General features: G+C 52.1%; 2 long non-coding RNA genes across 8 annotated transcripts in view; one reads left to right on the top strand and one right to left on the bottom strand.

Annotated features, from left to right (window-relative positions):
- LOC125686621 (uncharacterized) overlaps positions 1-15,460 on the top strand; it is a 60,585-nt gene extending 45,125 nt beyond the window's left edge. For 2 of the 7 annotated variants that reach the window (XR_007373856.1, XR_007373852.1), the window contains 7 exons: positions 815-1,389; positions 4,520-4,837; positions 8,291-9,964; positions 10,092-10,656; positions 10,734-11,545; positions 11,623-14,192; positions 15,348-15,460. This is a non-coding gene — a long non-coding RNA (uncharacterized LOC125686621). Of the gene's footprint in view, positions 1-814; positions 1,390-3,340; positions 3,906-4,519; positions 4,838-7,402; positions 8,024-8,290; positions 9,965-10,091; positions 10,657-10,733; positions 11,546-11,622; positions 14,193-15,347 lie in introns of all 7 variants that reach the window. The other 5 variants (XR_007373853.1, XR_007373855.1, XR_007373854.1 and 2 more) reach the window with 5 other exon arrangements.
- LOC125686622 (uncharacterized) lies at positions 3,675-5,970 on the bottom strand. The gene is made up of 2 exons (XR_007373859.1): positions 5,173-5,970; positions 3,675-4,205 (listed from the first exon to the last, which is right to left on the bottom strand). It is a non-coding gene; the product is annotated as an uncharacterized LOC125686622 (long non-coding RNA).
- Positions 15,461-15,981: the final 521 nt, after the last annotated feature.

Here is a 15,981-nt window from a genome sequence, read left to right as displayed (position 1 = left end):
GCCTGAGCTCATTTAAGGGCTGGGAATCGCAGGGCTCGGATGTGTGCCTGGGCTTCTGGTGTCAGTGAGGTTGGCTGAGCAGTGAGGTTTGGGGGAACCGAGTTGTTGGCCTTGAGATTGATGCCCAGCTCCTTGCTCGTCGCATTCTGTTGGGCTCGAGGTTCCGGACGCGGGTTGCTCTTCTAAGCAGTGGGAGGACTGCGAGGAAGACTTTGTTGGATGCAGCAGGAAAGCACAGCCGCTGGTGGATGCCAGTGTCCGCTCCTGAGGCTCTGCGCCAAGGTACGTGGATCCCCGCCGTCTCCTGTTTCACACGCTCGCTGAGGTCCTCGGGCTTGGTGTCGGTTGTCCCTCGTGCTCACGTTGCTTTCACCGGGTGTTCTTCCTTTCCCCATGCTCAGTTCTGCCCAGTGCTGATGGGTTGTCAGTGCCACCTGCTGCTCTTAAGAAAAGGTAGGTTTGATTTCTTTTGGTTTCCAGAGCATTTGCTACACTTTCATTCTGTCTCTCTTCTTTTTTTTTTCTTTTTGCTCTGAATAAATGGCAGGTTCAATTCATTTTGGCTTCTGTAGTATTTGCTTCACTTGTGTTCTGTTTCTCTTCTCTTTTTTCCATGTTGCCTGGCGGTGCCTCGCTGGAGTTCCCATGACCCCCGGGCACACTTGTGACCAAGTGAGGTGCCAAAAGAAGAGGTATCTCCTAAACAGGCTTCTGCTGAGTGTTGTCCTCGTTTTGGGGTTTGTACAGTGCCCACCTTTCTTCTCTAACCCACTTTGTTGAGGACCGCGTGTGAGGCTTTCTTCTTTCTTGGTAGGATTGGCGACTCCACCACCAGACGTAGCAGGCGTTTTGGGGCGTCCAAGGTTCCGCAGTGAGCGTGTCCTGTTCCTGGTCAAGGTGTGGGCGTTCCAGGACATAAAGGTATCTTCATGCTTTCCCCAAGTGCCAAGTACCCCGCCAGATGCTGTTTGCCTTTTGGCACCCCCTCAGTTGCTGTAATGTCTGCGCCTTGATTCTTGGAGAGGGGTAAGTGACACCTTTGAAATCAAGCGATATTTTAGGTTAAAAACAGGGATTTCTATGAAAATAAGTGATATTTCAGGGGAAAAACAGGGATTTCTATGAAAATAAGCGATATTGAAGGGGAAAAACAGGGATTTCTTTGAAAACAAGCTATACTGAAGGGGAAAAACAGGGATTTCTTTGAAAACAAGCTATATTTCAGGATAAAAACAGGGATTTCTATGAAAATAAGCGATGTTTGAGGATAAAAACTGGGATTTCTGAGAAAGTAAGCGATATTTCAGGGGAAAAACAGGGATTTCTATGAAAATAAGCGATATTTCAGGGAAGAAACAGGGATTTCTATGAAAATAAGCGATATTTAAGGTTAAAAACAGGGATTTCTTGGAATATAAGCAAAAATTTAGAGGAGCAAAGATGTCAGTGCCACCTGCTGCTTTCAATAACTGGCAGGTTCAATTCATTTTGGCTTCTGTACTATTTGCTACACTTGTGTTCTGTTTCTCTTCTCTTTTTTCCATGTTGCCTAGCGGTGCCTCGCTGGAGTTCCCATGACACCCAGGCACACTTGTGACCAAGTGAGGTGCCAAAAGAAGAGGTGTCTCCTAAACAGGCTTCTGCTGAGTGCTGTCCTCGTCTTGGGGTTTGTACAATGCCCACCTTTCTTCTCTAACCAGCTTTGTTGAGGACCGCGTGTGAGGCTTTCTTCTTTCTTGGTAGGATTGGCGACTCCACCAGCAGACGTAGCAGGCATTTTGGGACGTCCAAGGTTCCGCAGTTAGCGTGTCCTGTTCCTGGTAATGGTGTGGGCGTTCCAGGACATAAAGGTATCTATCTTCATGCCTTCCCCATGTGCCCAGTCCCCCACCAGATGCTGTTAGCCTTTTGGCCCCCCTGATTTGCTGCACTGCTGCGCCCTGATCCTTGCAGAGGGGTAAGTGACACCTTTGTCCCTTCGGGAAAGCAATCTCCACTTTCCTCTCGTTGGTCAAGGGCAGCACTGTCCCTCTCCCGCCAGGCTCTCATTGGTCACCGGCCGCGCCGTCCCGCCCTCTTCAGCCAGTGATTGGTCATCGGCAGCGCTGTCCCGCCCTCGTCAGCCTCTCATTGGTCATCGGCAGCATTGTCCCGCCCTCGCCCGCCTGTGATTGGTCATCGGCAGCGCCGTCCCGCCCTCGCCTGTAAGTGATTGGTCATCGGCAGCGCCGTCCCTCCTCCGCCAGCCTCTCATTGGTCATTGGCAGCGCCGTCCCGCCCCTGCAGCGTCTCATTGGTCATCGGCAGGGCGGTCCCGCCCCTGTCTGCCTCTCATTGGTCACCGGCAGCTGTCCCGCCCTCGCCAGTCTTTCATTGGTCATCGGCAGCTCCGTCCCGCCTCCGCCAGCATCTCATTGGTCAGCAGCAGCCTTTTCCCCGCCTTTTCCCCGCCTTTTTCTTTGCTCTCTCTCTCCTTTCTTCCCCCTCATCCTGTGTCAGAAGAGACTGAAGGAATGATGGACAAGCTTGTGCAGGATGGCAGTAGCAGGGTGGAGGCACAGGTGGGTGCGATGAAGCCGGGGGTGGGACTGGGTGGAGCCAGAGCCCAGCCTGAGCTCATTTAAGGGCTGGGAATCACAGGGCTCGGATGTGTGCCTGGGCTTCTGGTGTCAGTGAGGTTGGCTGAGCAGTGAGGTTTGGGGGAACCGAGTTGTTGGCCTTGAGATTGATGCCCAGCTCCTTGCTCGTCGCATTCTGTTGGGCTCGAGGTTCCGGACGCGGGTTGCTCTTCTAAGCAGTGGGAGGACTGCGAGGAAGACTTTGTTGGATGCAGCAGGAAAGCACAGCCGCTAGTGGATGCCAGTGTCCGCTCCTGAGGCTCTGCGCCAAGGTACGTGGATCCCCGCCGTCTCCTGTTTCACACGCTCGCTGAGGTCCTCGGGCTTGGTGTCGGTTGTCCCTCGTGCTCACGTTGCTTTCACCGGGTGTTTTTCCTCTCCCCATGCCCGGCTCTGCCCAGTGCTGATGGGGTGTCAGTGCCCCCTGCTGCTCTCAATCAAAGGTAGGTTCGATTCCTGTTGTCTTCCATAGCATTTGCTACACTTTTATTCTGTCTCTCTTCTCTTTTTGCCATGTTGCCTGTTGGCGCCTCGCTGGAGTTCCCAGGACGCCAGTGCCCGCTTTTGACCAAGTGAGATGCAACAGAAGAGGTAGGCTCCTAAGGAGGCTTCTGCTGAGTGCTGTCCTTGACTCGGGCTTTGTACAATGACCAGCCTTTGTTGCTAAGCCACGTTGTTGATTACCGCGTGTGAAGCTTTCTTCTTTCTTTCTTTCTTTCTAGGCTTGGCGGCTCCTCCACCAGATGCAGCATCATTTTGGGCTGCCCAAGCTTCTGCAGTGAACGTGTCTCGTTCCTGGTAAAGGTGTGGGCGTTCCTGGATGCGCACAGTCCCCTGGATCCCTGACGTCTCCTGTTTCACACGCTCGCTGAGGTCCTTTGGGGCTTGGTGTCGGTTGACCCTCGTGCTCACGTTGCTTTCACCGGGTGTTCTTCCTTTCCCCATGCTCAGTTCTGCCCAGTGCTGATGGGTTGTCAGTGCCACCTGCTGCTCTTAAGAAAAGGTAGGTTTGATTTCTTTTGGTTTCCAGAGCATTTGCTACACTTTCATTCTGTCTCTCTTCTTTTTTTTTTCTTTTTGCTCTGAATAAATGGCAGGTTCAATTCATTTTGGCTTCTGTAGTATTTGCTTCACTTGTGTTCTGTTTCTCTTCTCTTTTTTCCATGTTGCCTGGCGGTGCCTCGCTGGAGTTCCCATGACCCCCGGGCACACTTGTGACCAAGTGAGGTGCCAAAAGAAGAGGTATCTCCTAAACAGGCTTCTGCTGAGTGCTGTCCTCGTTTTGGGGTTTGTACAGTGCCCACCTTTCTTCTCTAACCCACTTTGTTGAGGACCGCGTGTGAGGCTTTCTTCTTTCTTGGTAGGATTGGCGACTCCACCACCAGACGTAGCAGGCGTTTTGGGGCGTCCAAGGTTCCGCAGTGAGCGTGTCCTGTTCCTGGTCAAGGTGTGGGCGTTCCAGGACATAAAGGTATCTTCATGCTTTCCCCAAGTGCCAAGTACCCCGCCAGATGCTGTTTGCCTTTTGGCACCCCCTCAGTTGCTGTAATGTCTGCGCCTTGATTCTTGGAGAGGGGTAAGTGACACCTTTGAAATCAAGCGATATTTTAGGTTAAAAACAGGGATTTCTATGAAAATAAGTGATATTTCAGGGGAAAAACAGGGATTTCTATGAAAATAAGCGATATTGAAGGGGAAAAAACAGGGATTTCTTTGAAAACAAGCTATACTGAAGGGGGAAAAACAGGGATTTCTTTGAAAACAAGCTATATTTCAGGATAAAAACAGGGATTTCTATGAAAATAAGCGATGTTTGAGGATAAAAACTGGGATTTCTGAGAAAGTAAGCGATATTTCAGGGGAAAAAACAGGGATTTCTATGAAAATAAGCGATATTTCAGGGAAGAAACAGGGATTTCTATGAAAATAAGCGATATTTAAGGTTAAAAACAGGGATTTCTTGGAATATAAGCAAAAATTTAGAGGAGCAAAGATGTCAGTGCCACCTGCTGCTTTCAATAACTGGCAGGTTCAATTCATTTTGGCTTCTGTACTATTTGCTACACTTGTGTTCTGTTTCTCTTCTCTTTTTTCCATGTTGCCTAGCGGTGCCTCGCTGGAGTTCCCATGACACCCAGGCACACTTGTGACCAAGTGAGGTGCCAAAAGAAGAGGTGTCTCCTAAACAGTCTTCTGCTGAGTGCTGTCCTCGTCTTGGGGTTTGTACAATGCCCACCTTTCTTCTCTAACCAGCTTTGTTGAGGACCGCGTGTGAGGCTTTCTTCTTTCTTGGTAGGATTGGCGACTCCACCAGCAGACGTAGCAGGCATTTTGGGACGTCCAAGGTTCCGCAGTTAGCGTGTCCTGTTCCTGGTAATGGTGTGGGCGTTCCAGGACATAAAGGTATCTATCTTCATGCCTTCCCCATGTGCCCAGTCCCCCACCAGATGCTGTTAGCCTTTTGGCCCCCCTGATTTGCTGCACTGCTGCGCCCTGATCCTTGCAGAGGGGTAAGTGACACCTTTGTCCCTTCGGGAAAGCAATCTCCACTTACCTCTCGTTGGTCAAGGGCAGCACTGTCCCTCTCCCGCCAGGCTCTCATTGGTCACCGGCCGCGCCGTCCCGCCCTCTTCAGCCAGTGATTGGTCAGCGGCAGCGCTGTCCCGCCCTCGTCAGCCTGTGATTGGTCACCGGTCGCGCCGTCCCGCCCTCTTCAGCCAGTGATTGGTCAGCGGCAGCGCTGTCCCGCCCTCGTCAGCCTGTGATTGGTCACCGGCCGCGCCGTCCCGCCCTCTTCAGCCAGTGATTGGTCATCGGCAGCGCTGTCCCGCCCTCGTCAGCCTGTGATTGGTCACCGGTCGCGCCGTCCCGCCCTCGTTAGCCTCTCATTGGTCATCGGCAGCGCTGTCCCGCCCTCGTCAGCCTGTGATTGGTCATCGGCAGCGCCGTCCCGCCCTCGCCCGCCTGTGATTGGTCATCGGCAGCGCCGTCCCGCCCTCGCCTGTAAGTGATTGGTCATCGGCAGCGCCGTCCCTCCTCCGCCAGCCTCTCATTGGTTCTCGACAACGCCGTCCCGCCTCCGCCAGCCTATCATTGGTCAGCGGCAGCGCCATCCCGCCCTCGTCAGCCTGTGATTGGTCACAGGCAGCGCCGTCCCGCCTTCGCCTGCCTGTGATTGGTCATCGGCAGCTCCGTCCCGCCTCCGCCAGCATCTCATTGGTCCGCAGCAGCCTTTTCCCCGCCTTTTCCCCGCCTTTTTCTTTGCTCTCTCTCTCCATTCTTTCCCCTCATCCTGTGTCAGAAGAGACTGAAGGAACGATGGACAAGCTGGTGCAGGATGGCAGCAGCAGGGTGGAGGCACAGGTGGGTGCGATGAAGCCGGGGGTGGGACTGGGTGGAGCCAGAGCCCAGCCTGAGCTCATTTAAGGGCTGGGAATCGCAGGGCTCAGATGTGTGCCTGGGCTTCTGGTGTCAGTGAGGTTGGCTGAGCAGTGAGGTTTGGGGGAACCGAGTTGTTGGCCTTGAGATTGATGCCCAGCTCCTTGCTCGTCGCATTCTGTTGGGCTCGAGGTTCCGGACGCGGGTTGCTCTTCTAAGCAGTGGGAGGACTGCGAGGAAGACTTTGTTGGATGCAGCAGGAAAGCACAGCCGCTGGTGGATGCCAGTGTCCGCTCCTGAGGCTCTGCGCCAAGGTACGTGGATCCCCGCCGTCTCCTGTTTCACACGCTCGCTGAGGTCCTCGGGCTTGGTGTCGGTTGTCCCTCGTGCTCACGTTGCTTTCACCGGGTGTTTTTCCTCTCCCCATGCCCGGCTCTGCCCAGTGCTGATGGGGTGTCAGTGCCCCCTGCTGCTCTCAATCAAAGGTAGGTTCGATTCCTGTTGTCTTCCATAGCATTTGCTACACTTTTATTCTGTCTCTCTTCTCTTTTTGCCATGTTGCCTGTTGGCGCCTCGCTGGAGTTCCCAGGACGCCAGTGCCCGCTTTTGACCAAGTGAGATGCAACAGAAGAGGTAGGCTCCTAAGGAGGCTTCTGCTGAGTGCTGTCCTTGACTCGGGCTTTGTACAATGACCAGCCTTTGTTGCTAAGCCACGTTGTTGATTACCGCGTGTGAAGCTTTCTTCTTTCTTTCTTTCTTTCTAGGCTTGGCGACTCCTCCACCAGATGCAGCATCATTTTGGGCTGCCCAAGCTTCTGCAGTGAACGTGTCTCGTTCCTGGTAAAGGTGTGGGCGTTCCTGGATGCGCCCAGTCCCCCGGATCCCTGACGTCTCCTGTTTCACACGCTCGCTGAGGTCCTTTGGGGCTTGGTGTCGGTTGTCCCTCGTGCTCACGTTGCTTTCACCGGGTGTTCTTCCTTTCCCCATGCTCAGTTCTGCCCAGTGCTGATGGGTTGTCAGTGCCACCTGCTGCTCTTAAGAAAAGGTAGGTTTGATTTCTTTTGGTTTCCAGAGCATTTGCTACACTTTCATTCTGTCTCTCTTCTTTTTTTTTTCTTTTTGCTCTGAATAAATGGCAGGTTCAATTCATTTTGGCTTCTGTAGTATTTGCTTCACTTGTGTTCTGTTTCTCTTCTCTTTTTTCCATGTTGCCTGGCGGTGCCTCGCTGGAGTTCCCATGACCCCCGGGCACACTTGTGACCAAGTGAGGTGCCAAAAGAAGAGGTATCTCCTAAACAGGCTTCTGCTGAGTGCTGTCCTCGTTTTGGGGTTTGTACAGTGCCCACCTTTCTTCTCTAACCCACTTTGTTGAGGACCGCGTGTGAGGCTTTCTTCTTTCTTGGTAGGATTGGCGACTCCACCACCAGACGTAGCAGGCGTTTTGGGGCGTCCAAGGTTCCGCAGTGAGCGTGTCCTGTTCCTGGTCAAGGTGTGGGCGTTCCAGGACATAAAGGTATCTTCATGCTTTCCCCAAGTGCCAAGTACCCCGCCAGATGCTGTTTGCCTTTTGGCACCCCCTCAGTTGCTGTAATGTCTGCGCCTTGATTCTTGGAGAGGGGTAAGTGACACCTTTGAAATCAAGCGATATTTTAGGTTAAAAAAAGGGATTTCTTGGAAAATAAGTGATATTTCAGGGGAAAAACAGGGATTTCTATGAAAATAAGCGATATTGAAGGGGGAAAACAGGGATTTCTTTGAAAACAAGCTATATTTCAGGATAAAAACAGGGAATTCTATGAAAATAAGCGATGTTTGAGGATAAAAACTGGGATTTCTGAGAAAGTAAGCGATCTTTCAGGGGAAAAACAGGGATTTCTATGAAAATAAGCGATATTTCAGGGAAGAAACAGGGGTTTCTATGAAAATAAGCGATATTTAAGGTTAAAAACAGGGATTTCTTGGAATATAAGCAAAAATGTAGAGGAGCAAAGATGTCAGTGCCACCTGCTGCTTTCAATAACTGGCAGGTTCAATTCGTTTTGGCTTATGTAGTATTTGCTTCACTTGTGTTCTGTTTCTCTTCTCTTTTTTCCATGTTGCCTGGCGGTGCCTCGCTGGAGTTCCCATGACAGCCAGGCACACTTGTGACCAAGTGAGGTGCCAAAAGAAGAGGTGTCTCCTAAACAGGCTTCTGCTGAGTGCTGTCCTCGTCTTGGGGTTTGTACAATGCCCACCTTTCTTCTCTAACCCGCTTTGTTGAGGACCGCGTGTGAGGCTTTCTTCTTTCTTGGTAGGATTGGCGACTCCACCAGCAGACGTAGCAGGCATTTTGGGACGTCCAAGGTTCCGCAGTTAGCGTGTCCTGTTCCTGGTAATGGTGTGGGCGTTCCAGGACACGAAGGTATCTATCTTCATGCCTTCCCCATGTGCCCAGTCCCCCACCAGATGCTGTTAGCCTTTTGGCCCCCCTGATTTGCTGCACTGCTGCGCCCTGATCCTTGCAGAGGGGTAAGTGACACCTTTGTCCCTTCGGGAAAGCGATCTCCACTTTCCTCTCGTTGGTCAAGGACAGCACTGTCCCTCTCCCGCCAGGCTCTCATTGGTCACCGGCCGCGCCGTCCCGCCCTCTTCAGCCGGTGATTGGTCAGCGGCAGCGCTGTCCTGCCCTCGTCAGCCTGTGATTGGTCACCGGTCGCGCCGTCCCGCCCTCTTCAGCCAGTGATTGGTCAGCGGCAGCGCTGTCCCGCCCTCGTCAGCCTGTGATTGGTCACCGGCCGCGCCGTCCCGCCCTCTTCAGCCAGTGATTGGTCATCGGCAGCGCTGTCCCGCCCTCGTCAGCCTGTGATTGGTCACCGGTCGCGCCGTCCCGCCCTCGTCAGCCTCTCATTGGTCATCGGCAGCGCCGTCCTGCCTCCGTCATTCTCTCATTGGTTCTCGGCAACGCCGTCCCGCCTCCGCCAGCCTCTCATTGGTCAGCAGCAGCGCCGTCCCGCCTCCGTCATTCTCTCATTGGTCAGCGGCAGCGCCGTCCCGCCTCCGCCAGCCTCTCATTGGTCAGCGGCAGCGCCATCCCGCCCTCGTCAGCCTGTGATTGGTCACAGGCAGCGCCGTCCCGCCTTCGCCTGCCTGTGATTGGTCATCGGCAGCTCCGTCCCGCCTCCGCCAGTATCTCATTGGTCAGCAGCAGCCTTTTCCCCGCCTTTTCCCCGCCTTTTTCTTTGCTTTCTCTCTCCTTTATTCCCCCTCATCCTGTGTCATAAGTGACTGAAGGAATGATGGACAAGCTGGTGCAGGATGGCAGCAGCAGGGTGGAGGCACAGGTGGGTGCGATGAAGCCGGGGGTGGGACTGGGTGGAGCCAGAGCCCCGCCTGAGCTCATTTAAGGGCTGGGAATCGCAGGGCTCAGATGTGTGCCTGGGCTTCTGGTGTCAGTGAGGTTAAGTGAGCAGTGAGGTTTGGGGGAACCGAGTTGTTGGCCTTGAGATTGATGCCCAGCTCCTTGCTCGTCGCATTCTGTTGGGCTCGAGGTTCCGGACACAGGTTGCTCTTCTAAGCAGTGGGAGGACTGCGAGAAAGACTTTGTTGGATGCAGCAGGAAAGCACAGCCGCTGGTGGATGCCAGTGTCCGCTCCTGAGGCTCTGCGCCAAGGTACGTGGATCCCCGCCGTCTCCTGTTTCACACGCTCGCTCAGGTCCTCGGGCTTGGTGTCGGTTGTCCCTCGTGCTCACGTTGCTTTCACCGAGTGTTCTTCCTCTCCCCATGCCCGGCTCTGCCCAGTGCTGATGGGATGTCAGTGCCCCCTGCTGCTCTCAATCAAAGGTAGGTTCAATTCCTGTTGTCTTCCATAGCATTTGCTACACTTTTATTCTGTCTCTCTTCTCTTTTTGCCATGTTGCCTGTTGGCGCCTCGCTGGAGTTCCCAGGACGCCAGTGCCCGCTTTTGACCAAGTGAGATGCAACGGAAGAGGTAGGCTCCTAAGGAGGCTTCTGCTGAGTGCTGTCCTTGACTCAGGCTTTGTACAATGACCGGCCTTTGTTGCTAAGCCTCGTTGTTGAGCACCGCGTGTGAAGCTTTCTTCTTTCTTTCTTTCCAGGCTTGGCGACTCCTCCACCAGATGCAGCATCATTTTGGGCTGCCCAAGCTTCTGCAGTGAACGTGTCCCGTTTGTGGTAAAGGTGTGGGCGTTCCTGGATGCGCCCAGTCCCCCGGATCCCTGACGTCTCCTGTTTCACACGCTCGCTGAGGTCCTTTGGGGCTTGGTGTCGGTTGTCCCTTGTGCTCACGTTGCTTTCACCGGGTGTTCTTCCTCTCCCCATGCTCAGTTCTGCCCAGTGCTGATGGGTTGTCAGTGCCACCTGCTGCTCTTAAGAAAAGGTAGGTTTGATTTCTTTTGGTTTCCAGAGCATTTGCTACACTTTCATTCTGTCTCTCTTCTTTTTTTTTTCTTTTTGCTCTGAATAAATGGCAGGTTCAATTCATTTTGGCTTCTGTAGTATTTGCTTCACTTGTGTTCTGTTTCTCTTCTCTTTTTTCCATGTTGCCTGGCGGTGCCTCGCTGGAGTTCCCATGACCCCCGGGCACACTTGTGACCAAGTGAGGTGCCAAAAGAAGAGGTATCTCCTAAACAGGCTTCTGCTGAGTGCTGTCCTCGTTTTGGGGTTTGTACAGTGCCCACCTTTCTTCTCTAACCCACTTTGTTGAGGACCGCGTGTGAGGCTTTCTTCTTTCTTGGTAGGATTGGCGACTCCACCACCAGACGTAGCAGGCGTTTTGGGGCGTCCAAGGTTCCGCAGTGAGCGTGTCCTGTTCCTGGTCAAGGTGTGGGCGTTCCAGGACATAAAGGTATCTTCATGCTTTCCCCAAGTGCCAAGTACCCCGCCAGATGCTGTTTGCCTTTTGGCACCCCCTCAGTTGCTGTAATGTCTGCGCCTTGATTCTTGGAGAGGGGTAAGTGACACCTTTGAAATCAAGTGATATTTTAGGCTAAAAACGGGGATTTCTATGAAAATAAGCGATATTTCAGGGAAGAAACAGGGATTTCTATGAAAATAAGTGATATTTCAGGGGAAAAACAGGGATTTCTATGAAAATAAGCGATATTTAAGGTTAAAAACCGGGATTTCTTTGAAAACAAGCTATATTTCAGGATAAAAACAGGGATTTCTATGATAATAAGCGATGTTTGAGGATAAAAACTGGGATTTCTGAGAAAGTAAGCGATCTTTCAGGGGAAAAAACAGGGATTTCTATGAAAATAAGCGATATTTAAGGTTAAAAACAGGGATTTCTTGGAATATAAGCAAAAATGTAGAGGAGCAAAGATGTCAGTGCCACCTGCTGCTTTCAATAACTGGCAGGTTCAATTCATTTTGGCTTCTGTAGTATTTGCTTCACTTGTGTTCTGTTTCTCTTCTCTTTTTTCCATGTTGCCTGGCGGTGCCTCGCTGGAGTTCCCATGACCCCCGGGCACACTTGTGACCAAGTGAGGTGCCAAAAGAAGAGGTGTCTCCTAAACAGGTTTCTGCTGAGTGCTGTCCTCGTCTTGGGGTTTGTACAATGCCCACCTTTCTTCTCTAACCCACTTTGTTGAGGACCGCGTGTGAGGCTTTCTTCTTTCTTGGTAGGATTGGCGACTCCACCAGCAGACGTAGCAGGCATTTTGGGACGTCCAAGGTTCCGCAGTGAGCGTGTCCTGTTCCTGGTAATGGTGTGGGCGTTCCAGGACACGAAGGTATCTATCTTCATGCCTTCCCCATGTGCCCAGTCCTCCACCAGATGCTGTTAGCCTTTTGGCCCCCCTGATTTGCTGCACTGCTGCGCCCTGATCCTTGCAGAGGGGTAAGTGACACCTTTGTCCCTTCCGGAAAGCGCTCTCCACTTTACTCTCGTTGGTCAAGGGCAGCACTGTCCCTCTCCCGCCACGCTCTCATTGGTCTCCGGCTCTGCCGTCCCGCCCTCATGTGCTTCTCATTGGTGATCGACAGCGCCGTCCCGCCCTCGTCAGCCTGTGATTGCTCACAGGCAGCGCTGTCCCGCATTCGCCCGCCTGTGATTGGTCATCGGCAGCGCCGTCCCGCCCTCGTCATCCTGTGATTGGTCACAGGCAGCGCCGTTCCGCCCTCGCCTGCCTGTGATTTGTTATAGGCAGCGCCGTCCCGTCCTCGCCAGCCTGTGATTGGTCATCGGCAGCGCCGTCCCGCCCTCATGTGCGTCTCACTGCTAATCGACAGTGCCGTTCCGCCCTCATCAGCCTCTCATTGGTCATTGGCAGCGCCGTCCCGCCCCTGCAGCCTATCATTGGTCAGCGGCAGGGCGGTCCCGCCCCTGTCTGCCTCTCATTGGTCACCGGCAGCTGTCCCGCCCTCGCCAGTCTTTCATTGGTCATCGGCAGCTCCGTCCCGCCTCCGCCAGCATCTCATTGGTCAGCAGCAGCCTTTTCCCCGCCTTTTCCCCGCCTTTTTCTTTGCTCTCTCTCTCCATTCTTTCCCCTCATCCTGTTACAGAAGAGACTGAAGGAATGATGGACAAGCTTGTGCAGGATGGCAGTAGCAGGGTGGAGGCACAGGTGGGTGCGATGAAGCCGGGGGTGGGACTGGGTGGAGCCAGAGCCCAGCCTGAGCTCATTTAAGGGCTGGGAATCGCAGGGCTCAGATGTGTGCCTGGGCTTCTGGTGTCTGGTGTCAGGCTGAGCAGTGAGGTTTGGGGGAACCGAGTTGTTGGCCTTGAGATTGATGCCCAGCTCCTTGCTCGTCGCATTCTGTTGGGCTCGAGGTTCCGGACGTGGGTTGCTCTTCTAAGCAGTGGGAGGACTGCGAGGAAGACTTTGTTGGATGCAGCAGGAAAGCACAGCCGCTGGTGGATGCCAGTGTCCGCTCCTGAGGCTCTGCGCCAAGGTACGTGGATCCCCGCCGTCTCCTGTTTCACACGCTCGCTGAGGTCCTCGGGCTTGGTGTCGGTTGTCCCTCGTGCTCACGTTGCTTTCACCGGGTGTTTTTCCTCTCCCCATGCCCGGCTCTGCCCAGTGCTGATGGGGTGTCAGTGCCCCCTGCTGCTCTCAATCAAAGGTAGGTTCGATTCCTGTTGTCTTCCATAGCATTTGCTACACTTTTATTCTGTCTCTCTTCTCTTTTTGCCATGTTGCCTGTTGGCGCCTCGCTGGAGTTCCCAGGACGCCAGTGCCCGCTTTTGACCAAGTGAGATGCAACAGAAGAGGTAGGCTCCTAAGGAGGCTTCTGCTGAGTGCTGTCCTTGACTCGGGCTTTGTACAATGACCAGCCTTTGTTGCTAAGTCACGTTGTTGAGCACCGCGTGTGAAGCTTTCTTCTTTCTTTCTTTCTAGGCTTGGCGACTCCTCCACCAGATGCAGCATCATTTTGGGCTGCCCAAGCTTCTGCAGTGAACGTGTCCCGTTTGTGGTAAAGGTGTGGGCGTTCCTGGATGCGCCCAGTCCCCCGGATCCCTGACGTCTCCTGTTTCACACGCTCGCTGAGGTCCTTTGGGGCTTGGTGTCGGTTGTCCCTTGTGCTCACGTTGCTTTCACCGGGTGTTCTTCCTCTCCCCATGCTCAGTTCTGCCCAGTGCTGATGGGTTGTCAGTGCCACCTGCTGCTCTTAAGAAAAGGTAGGTTTGATTTCTTTTGGTTTCCAGAGCATTTGCTACACTTTCATTCTGTCTCTCTTCTTTTTTTTTTTCTTCTTGCTCTGAATAAATGGCAGGTTCATTTCATTTTGGCTTCTGTAGTATTTGCTTCACTTGTGTTCTGTTTCTCTTCTCTTTTTTCCATGTTGCCTGGCGGTGCCTCGCTGGAGTTCCCATGACCCCCGGGCACACTTGTGACCAAGTGAGGTGCCAAAAGAAGAGGTATCTCCTAAACAGGCTTCTGCTGAGTGCTGTCCTCGTCTTGGGGTTTGTACAATGCCCACCTTTCTTCTCTAATCCACTTTGTTGAGGACCACGTGTGAGGCTTTCTTCTTTCTTGGTAGGATTGGCGACTCCTCCACCAGACGTAGCAGGCATTTTGGGACGTCCAAGGTTCCGCAGTGAGCGTGTCCTGTTCCTGGTCAAGGTGCGGGCGTTCCAGGACATAAAGGTATCTTCATGCTTTCCCCATGTGCCAAGTACCCCGCCAGATGCTGTTTGCCTTTTGGCACCCCCTCAGTTGCTGTGATGTCTGCGCCTTGATTCTTGGAGCGGGGTAAGTGACACCTTTGAAAACAAGCAATATTTTAGGTTAAAAAAAGGGATTTCTTGGAAAACAAGTGATATTTCAGGGGAAAAAACAGGAATTTCTATGAAAATAAGTGATATTTCAGGGGAAAAAACAGGGATTTCTATGAAAATAAGCGATATTGAAGGGGAAAAAACCGGGATTTCTTTGAAAACAAGCTATATTACAGGATAAAAACAGGGATTTCTATGATAATAAGCGATGTTTGAGGATAAAAACTGGGATTGGTCTTATTGATTTACGCCTGGCTTATTGATGGTAGTAGTTTTGTGAGACAAGCAAAACGTAAGGCAGGATATGCCGTAGCTGCTACTGACAAGGTTTTGGAAGCTTTACTGTTACCCGAGGAGTCTGTCCCTCAAAAGGCTGAAATAACTGCCTGGAGAAGAGCCTGAATGATACGGATAGATGCTAACGGTGTCCTTGGGATGCTGCATACTGGTGGTACCATGTGAAAAAAGAGACGATTGCGCACACAGGAAAACGGCATGATGTAAAGCAATCAAGGAGCGTGCTGTTCTCCAGTGTAAAGGACAGCAGCAAGGTCCCATTGGATAGGAAACCAGAAATGAGATGATGGGTCAGGGGGCAGGACAGGCAGTTGGAGAACGCTTTGATTCCAGACAGTCAATCTAAAATCTCGACACCTGAATCAGAACTTGTGAAATGTTATAGAGAGGACAGCAATCTAATGACTGAGAAGGGAGAGCCGCGATGGTAAATAGATTTCTGGGAACTCCCAAGAAAAGGGGGCATCGGTGCCTGTTGGTACCAACCGATCCCTTTTTATAGCAGCTGGAGGCGTTCTTTTGTAGACCTAATAATGTATGTGCAGTGACTGCAGTATCGGTACTAGAGGTTGTTCCACGATGCTGACGCACTCTTTGGTCTGTTAAGAAAAGCGCATTGTCTGAAGTTAAACTTATAAGGAGAAGATGAATCGGTTACTAATTTTCTTTATTTTAGTGTACACAGGATGGTGCCTGGGGCAAGTTGGTGTTGCGTGCTGTTACATTTTGTATTCTGGTTGCAATAGTGCCATGTTTTGTGTTCTATTTATTCCTTTGTTATGGTTATATGTGTGATTGTCACTCTTTTCTCATCTATTTGTATCAACCTTAGGTTTCCATACTGAGCCATGGCTGCTATTAAGGACAGTAATAGCAGAGCCGGAGCCAGTCAAGCGTCCTCCATCTCACCGAGGTCAAGGTGCGCACGGCGAGGAAGTCATACGGATTTCTTAGAAATACCCGCAAGCAGCTGCGAGAGAAAACGCACGCATGCGGAAGAACTGAGCCTCGAACCGGGGAGGGGGAAAAAATGCAATTATTCTGGGGATTCCTTGTAATAATACACCATTTTCTTGGGAGCGTCAAGTTCCTTGAGCAGCTTGTTTATTATGTGCGTTTCTCGCCCCCTTGCATGTAAATGCTCAGTAAACATTTGTGTTTTATTACTACTGTGTGGCTATGGAGTTTGATTTCTGGATATCACAGCTGTTCCCGTAATGGGATATTTTCTTGTTTTCTTTTCTACTCTCTTACTTGATCACGTAGGCTGGTCCACATGTGTGAACTGTGGACGCAAAGCGTGACCTAACCGTAGTACCTTAACTGTAAGAACCCCGTGCTAAATCCTGTCCCCGAGCAGCACATCGGTACGTTATTTCAGCACATTCGGGGATGGTGACTCAGTTTCTTTCCTGGGGAGCCTATCGCAGCGCTTCAGTTCCCTTTCTGTCAAGAAGCGATTTCTA

This window comes from Lagopus muta, chromosome Z (assembly GCF_023343835.1).
Source record: "Lagopus muta isolate bLagMut1 chromosome Z, bLagMut1 primary, whole genome shotgun sequence".
Classification (NCBI taxonomy): domain Eukaryota; kingdom Metazoa; phylum Chordata; class Aves; order Galliformes; family Phasianidae; genus Lagopus; species Lagopus muta.
This window is presented reverse-complemented; position numbering and strand designations above follow the sequence as displayed.